Source organism: Gracilinanus agilis, chromosome 3 (assembly GCF_016433145.1).
Source record: "Gracilinanus agilis isolate LMUSP501 chromosome 3, AgileGrace, whole genome shotgun sequence".
Taxonomy (NCBI): domain Eukaryota; kingdom Metazoa; phylum Chordata; class Mammalia; order Didelphimorphia; family Didelphidae; genus Gracilinanus; species Gracilinanus agilis.
In genome coordinates, this window is record NC_058132.1 from 76,241,105 (window position 1) to 76,248,868 (window position 7,764).

Consider the following 7,764-nt stretch of genomic DNA (forward strand, 5'->3'; position numbering starts at 1 on the left):
TGCTCTTCCCTCTGCCCTGAGCCTCCTCCCCCAGCTCCTTGGGAGGAAGGAGGCAGAAGCACCACAACACAGAACAGCACAAGCACAGAACCCTTGAGGAGGAGTCAGGAGATGGGTTGTAGTCCTAGATTTACCATCCACAGACCCATTGTGTGACTTTGGGCAAGTGACTTCCGTCTCTGAGTCTCCGTGGCCGATACTTCCAGGCTAGCCTTGCATCGGGTGATTTTTTTTTTCATGTACCATTTGCAGCCAGTTGGCTTCGTTGTATTGGTGAAGACTTTGCATATGTTCAAATTAAGACAATTTGGTCCACTCTGTTCCACTCTCTTCTCTATATTTAAAATGAATGGTATCTGAGGATGTAGAATTCTAGGATCTCAAAGCACCTATCCCTGCCGTATCCTTGGGGGTGAAAATGAACCTAGTCCGGGCCCTCTTTCCCTCAGCTCAGTCTCCAAACTGCCCAAGTGCTATCTCTGGGATGTGGTAGTTTGGCTAGTGGCTTGGAGTCAGAGGGTCTGCGTTCTGAAACGAGCAGGGCGACTTTGGGCAAGCTGATCCTTGGATCGGGGCCTCGATTTCCCTCTTTAAAGAGAAGGAATTGGACCAGATAACCTCTAGGAGCCCTTCCAGCTCAGACATTCAGTGACTATCTCCCAGTAGGATCTAGAGTGGGGAGAGGACCGATTCCCTCCCTGCTTCCCGCAGAGAAGCTGCCTGGGTGGTGGGGGAAGGGGAAAAAAGATTGTAACAGGCTCTGCCCCTGAAGAAAGTTTCTTATTGAAATATTGATGAGGCTGCAAGCTGTGATCACTTGCCTTGTGGGCGAGGGGAGGGGGGCAGGGCTTGGGGCCTGCTGGGAAGCCCCTGCTTCCTCCTCCTGCCTGCCAGCCTGGCTGGCGACCGCTGTCCGTGGTGCTGCCCGGATCCCCAGTCCCCAGAGCCACATCCTTGTAACTGGTTTTCTCCCCTCCAGCAAATCCCTGGAGACCCTCTGAACCTTGCAGTTCCTGACCCGCCCTTGGATCCAACCCATTAAGGGAGAGGGCTTCCCCATATTCAGCTCTTCCTCGACCCTTGGGCCCTAAAGAGCACTCTTCCCCCTTCACTGGTCCCCCTTAAGCAGAGGGGGAAATCACAGCGTGTTAGAACACAGAATGGAGAATGCCAGAGCTGGGAGAAACCTTAGACATCAGCTAACCTAAGCCTTCCCCCACTTTAGAGCTGAAGATACTGATACAGAAAAAAAAAAGATCTACTTACCCAAGGTCAAACAGAGCCAGGACTAGAACCTGTCTTCTGGACCCCGGCTTAGGACTCTGAAACATTATACTGCCCCTTGCTCTGGCTTGGGTCGTGTGGAATTCAACACTAGCCTAAGCCCCGGGGCACTTAGCCTGCTAGCTTAAGCCACTGCTCCTCCCCAAGCTTCACCTCAGGGCGCAACTCAAAGGATTGTTTGGTCAGAAGTCTCCTACTCTCAATGTCAGTTCCTTTGATTCCAACCAAGTTCCTGTTGTCATGGGGCAAAGAACAATGGTTCGAAGGAGGAGAAGATCTCCCCTTGTTCTCCTCCATCTCTGACCAATCTTTCCCTATCTCTGCTGACCCTTTTTTACTCCCACATCTAAAACTCAAGTAGTCCACAAGGCTCTTTGCTCTATATATAATCTCTCACTTGGCAGTCTCATTCACTTCCACGGCTTCATGCAAATAAGCCCCCAAATCTTGATTATATAAAAATAAAGAACTCTTACACAATCAGATATCCAACTTCAGCTCTGAACTCTTCCCCATGCTTCAGATCCACAACTCTAGTTACCTTCAGGACATATGCACCTGGGTGTCTTGCCTCATACCTCAATCTCAATCTGTTTAGACTAAACTTATTCTTTATGTCTAAATCTGCTTCTCCTTCTGGCATCGCCATTTTCTGGCTATGGCTCTACCATTTACCTAGGCTCTCTTGTTTCTAACCTTGAGGTTATTTTTGACTCTTTCTCTTCTCTCACCTCTTATGTCCAATCAATTACCAGTTCCTGGAAGTTTTTTTCCTTCCCTAAGAGTGCTTGAAGCTCTTCTCTCCTCTTGAGTCCTAGTTTAGGTCAATCCCTCTTTACCTCCTTTCTGCACTACTCAGTAATTTCCCAGCCAGTTGCCATTTCCTTTCTGGCCCTTATCTAATACATCCTTCACAGGCTGCCAGACTTATCTTCTTGAGGATTAGAATCAAAGAATTTCAGATTTGGAATGAACTTCAGGAACCCTCTTCATGGGACCTGAGCTTGACAAAAAAAATTTAAGAACTGGAAGAGAGGGTAGAAACCATTATTCTACCTTCTTTATTTTATAATATGGGAAAGTGAAGGCTCCAGGAGATTAAGTGATTTTGTCATCAATGACCCTTAAGAGGCTACTTAAGCTCTCTGTGTCTCAGTTTCCTAATCTGTAAGATATAGATGATGATAGTACCTACTTCACAGGGTTGTTGTGAAGATTATATAAATTAGTATATATAAAATATTTTGTATATCTTAGGGTGCTACAGAAATCCTAGTATTCAGAGCCAGAATTCAAATCCAAGGCTTGATTCCCAAATACAGTCCTCTGTACTTTTCCCACAAATCCCTCTGCAGCCTCCCCAGTAAAGAGTCATCATATCACTTTTTTTTCATTTTTCTTTTTGACAAACAGGGTTAAGTGACTTGACCAGGGTCACATAGCTAATAAGTGTCTGCGGCCAAATTTGAACTCGGGAAGAAGATTCCTGATTCCAAGACTGACACTCCATCACTGATGCCCAGTCACCTCCACTTTCTTTTTAAAAACCTCCTACCTATTGCCAACAGATTAAAGTTCAAGCTTCTTTTCTTGTCATTTGAGTCCTTCCACAACCTCATGCCACCCTGTGTTCAAGTTTGTACTTGTACTTTTTTCTCTCTGCCTTAAATGCCTACTTCTCTTGGGTGAATTCATTCATTCTTTAAAGCTTAATTCAGAGATCACTTCCTCCAGGAAGCCTCATCCTGACTTGCATAATGACCTTCTTCCTCAGATGTCATATAGTACTCATTTTGTAATGTTCTGATGCACTTAGGTAATACCTTTGTGTTATTGTTATCTATCCGTGTCTTATCCTTCTGTTAGACTTCATAGGGGGAGGGAGGGAGGGAACTAACTTGTGTTCCCTTAAATGTGCTTCTTCCCCAGTACCGAGTCCTCAGAGTAAGCACTTAATAAGTATTTGCTGAACTGAGTAGAATAGATGCATCCCTAGCCCAAGCCCCTCCATCCAGGCATGTGCTACTCCCCATTCCCCCTGAAACACCCAAAAGGAGAGGTCCTGAGGGCTGAGGACTTGAGGGAAACAGAGGCAGGAAGAAAGAATCTATTGGCATTGGGAAGGGGAGATGCCAGGTCTGTGACTTGGATTCAGGATGGACTGGATGGATGCTATGCCCCACCTTGCCTGTCCAGTTCTTCCGGAAAGCTTTGTGGTCCTTTCTATCCCTGGGCTCTACCAACCTGATTCCTGATTGAGTCACAATCAAGTCCCTTCATCTCAATGGGCCTCAGTTTACTCTTCTATAAAACTGGAGTTAGAATTGTATTAGACCGATAACAAGCTTCTTTGGGGCAGGGTTTGTTTCATTTATATATAGCAAAGTGCTTTGCACATAGTAGGTGTTTACTATATGTTTGTTGAATCAAATGTCTAAGGGCCCTTTCTACTCCATAGACCTAAAAAAGTCCATTATCTTAGTCAAGTCACCGCCCCTCTCTGAGGCCTCAGTTTTCTCTTTTGTGAAAAGGTGGGTGGGTATATGGTGTCGAATGATCTCTAACGACCTTTTCAGCTCTCTGGGTTTGAGTCTCTATCCCACCTTATGGCCCAAGAAGGGAGAATGAGATCTCGAGGAACCCCAATCCAACTTCGGCCGCGCCCCTCTCAGCCCCCCCACCCCAACCTCTTCCCCAGGTCGGGCTGGAGAATTGGGTCAGCATGGTTGCCATGGAGATGAGATCTGCTCCCGCCCCCACCCCCTCCCTCCGGAAACCTGCCTATGCTCCTCCTTTGTCGTCCCCCCTCCTGCCGCCAGGCTAGGCTCTCTGTGAGAGTGTGTGCGCCTGTGTGTGTGTTTGTGTGCTTACGTGTATGTCTGTGTGTGTAAGAAGAGAGAGAGAGAGAGAGAGAGAGGAGGGAGGGAGAGAGAGAGGGAGAGGGAGAGGGAGAGGGAGAGGGAGAGAGAGAGAGAGAGAGAGAGAGAGAGAGAGAGCACCAGAGCGCGGGTGGAGCAAGCTACCGGCTGGGAGCGCTGCTTGAACCTCACCCTCTTATTCTGCAGTTGCCAGTAAGTCACCCCAGTGCCAGCAGCTGTGTGTGTGTGTGTGTGTGTGTGCCCGTGTGTTTGGCTTGTGCGTGTCTCTGTGGGTGTCCTCCTGTGTGTTTGCATGCATGCCTTTATGGCCACCTCTCTGTGTGCGGGGAGTGTGTGCATGCGTGTGTCCCGCTGGGTGTGCTTCTGGTTGGGGAGCTATTGGCCTGGACTCTGGGGAGATGAGCCCCTCCAAGCCAGGGCAGACACGTGCTGCTGGCACCTGGCTCTGTTCCTTGGCCATCTCTAGGTCTCTTAGGGCGTGTACAGAGAGTGCATCTGCTTGGGTTGTGTATCTGTGTGTGTCTGTATCTGTCTTCTGTGTGTGTGTGTGTGTGTGTGTGTGTGTGTGTGTGTGTGTCTCACACTGTGTCTGCGTGTGTGCGTGCCACTGTGTGTTTGTGGCCTTTGGTGACTTGCCTGCTTCCCAAACACACCTGTGAGGCTCTAGTCACCCTGTCCTGAGCCCCAGCCTTGGGAGGAGCCCAGGCAATGGGAAGGAGTTGGTGCTAGTGGTAACCTGGGGCTATAGAGGGGAGTACATTGGCAGGGAGCCCATCAGGCATGGGACCCATGTCTCCTTGGGTCAGCAATGCTGCCAGGCCTGAAGGCCTGAAGCCAGGCAGAAGAACCCAGGATTTCAGGCTCCTAAAGTGGTCCTTCCAACCCCAACTGGAATAATACCTCTTCTCCAGGCCCTGGGGAAAGGGGGTGCTGGGCCCTCTGGGCCCCTGGATTAGACACAGATGTGATGAGGCTGTGGGCAAGAGGCAGCCCTGGGGACCCCTCCTCAATCTAAACCTTTCTCTGATGCCATCTTCCTCAGGGAACCCATCCTGCTTACTTTGGGGTAACTGTGTGAGTGGACTTGGTTGGTAAATCAAAGGCTCGGTTCCAATGCTCCAGGAGAACAAGCTACTCAGAGGGGCCCCCCGACAACAGCGGTGGCAGCGTTGATTCCATTGGTGATGCCAAGAACCGCACCCACATTTTTCAGTTTGGTGAGTTTAAGTTTTTTTGTTTGTTTGTAATGGGAAGAGGATGGGTCCCCTCTTAGAAGTGACTAAGAGGGTTTTCAAGCAAGCAGAACCTTGCTAGGTATGGGACCAGGGCCCATACTTAGCCAGTGGTCCTTGGATAAATGGAGGGAAAGGACACAGTAGTGACAAACATTTATCGTACACCTAGTAAGTGCAAAGGCCCTTGTTCTTAGCTCTTGGGATTCAAAGATAAAATCCATAGAAGCTCAGGATGTGTATGTGAAGTTGACATTCCTGATCCTCTGGTGGCAGACGAGGAGATACTGCTGTACTAGAAAAGGTCTCTTACTTGCCATATGCCTTTAGGTAATTCCCTTGTCCTCTCTGGAATTCTTCTTGGGTCTGTCTGTGAAATGGGACTAAGAATACAAAGCCAGCTTCCCTTAGCTTCTTGTAGCTCAGTCAGGGCTCTATTACAACTAATTCACTCTGTGACCTCATGCAGCTCCTTCCTAGCTCTGAGCCTTGTTTTCCTCATCTGTAAGATGGGGTGTAAGATCTGCTTCCAGCTCTGACATTCCATTCCCAGGCCCTTCAGGCTTGTGTGAGTATAAATCAGCCCAGGGGACCGGCAGCCCTGCTGGCTTGTTGGCAAGGCTGGTTGACCAGTCAAGATGGACAGATGGATGTACTTGACAAGTCTGGGCCTTGTAGAGCATTACCACCCCCAGGCTGGGGCTGGGGCCAAGGCTGAGGAGAGCTGTCCCACTGGGCGGTGATGCGGGATGAGTAGACAGAGGGCAAATGAGTTCGTGCCAGGTCTTTGAACACACATCCAAGTCTCTCAGCATTAAGTCCTTGGGCTGGCAATAGATCCACAGGGGCCAGAAATGGGACAGTGGAACCAAACAGGGGGTGGGAAAGATCCTTTGGGGCTTGGCTTTGGGGGACGGGATATGAAGAACCAATCCTTCCCACTCTTCTGGTCTAAGGACTTTCTCCGAGGCAGCAGTAGAAGTAGATACGAGATAAAGCAGGTAAGGCTTATGAAGTGAAACACTTTAAGCATTTTTTCTCGAGGAAGCAGGGGGAATATATAGGGGAAATTCCCTCCCTGGAAGAGGTGGATTGCCATCTGACTGAGAAAGAAAGGATGAGAAAAACGAAGAAATTCAACTGATGCTAAGTGTACTTGTTTTGGTTCTGGATGGCCAAATCTTTATCTGGGCCTCAACTTCCTGATTTATAAAATGTGGGAATTAGAGAAGATAGTCTAAAGTGACTTCCAACTCTGATAGTCATCTGTTCTTGGGCCCCTTTTAGCTTATATTCTATATTCTGGTTTAATGTCTTATATTCTAACACTCTTTCTGCTCTGTTATTGTGTTATGTTCTAAATTCATTCCTGCTGTGATGTTCTATTTTCTAAGGTTCCTTCCATATCTGACATTTTGTGTTCTAAGTTCAAAGATTACTTTCTGCAGTGTAGTTCATGTTCATGTCCTTTTCAGCTCCAACATTGTATGTTCTAATGTACAGCCCAATTTTGACATTCTAAGACCCATGTTCTAAGGTTCCTTCCAGCTTTTATATTCTATCTTCCATTTTTAAACATTCTGAGTTCAAGAATTCCTTCCATCCCTTGTATTCTATGTTCTAAGTTCTAAAATTCTCTCCTTCTATGACAATATATGCTCCTTAAAATATGATCTTTCGTGGTTCTGATGTATTGTGTGCTATCCTCTGTCCTCAGCTCTACTCCTCTAGTCCATCCCTTTCCTATAATTTCCTATAATTCAGGAGATGAGTGAGATGGGGTGGATGTAGGCAGGAACCAGGGTTTTAGAAGGCCTGGAAAGAGTGCCGAGGGAGTAGAGGGTGGTTCCCCTGGGGAAGAGAAGCTGCCTCATGAGTCTTCTTCCTTGGAACATAAGCCCCTGAAACCTATGTTCCCATGAATACCAAGTAAACGGGGAAGAAATGAAGGCAGCATGGTAGGAATCAATTGAAGTATTTATAAGGTGCCTACTATGTTCCAGGCACTGTGATAAACACTACTAGAGTGCAAATAGCCCCAAACTTGTAATTAAGAGACCTTGTTCTAGTCCCCATGATTCACTTTGTGATCTTGGACAAGTCCATATCCCTTTCGGGGCCTGCTTCCTCATCTGTACAATGGTATAGTAAGTAGATAGAGCTCTGGTTTGGACCAAGATTCAACTCCCCCTCTTCCATTTGCTACCTCTGTGCTGTTAGGCAAGGAACAACTTCTCCGAGCTTCCATTTCCCCATCTGTAGAAGGGATGGGGTTGGTTTAATAGTCAATAGTTAGAGTCCCTTCCGACTCTAAACTAAGGATCTCTAATCATCCTTCCATTTCTCATCTACATGAAATTCCCGTGGAC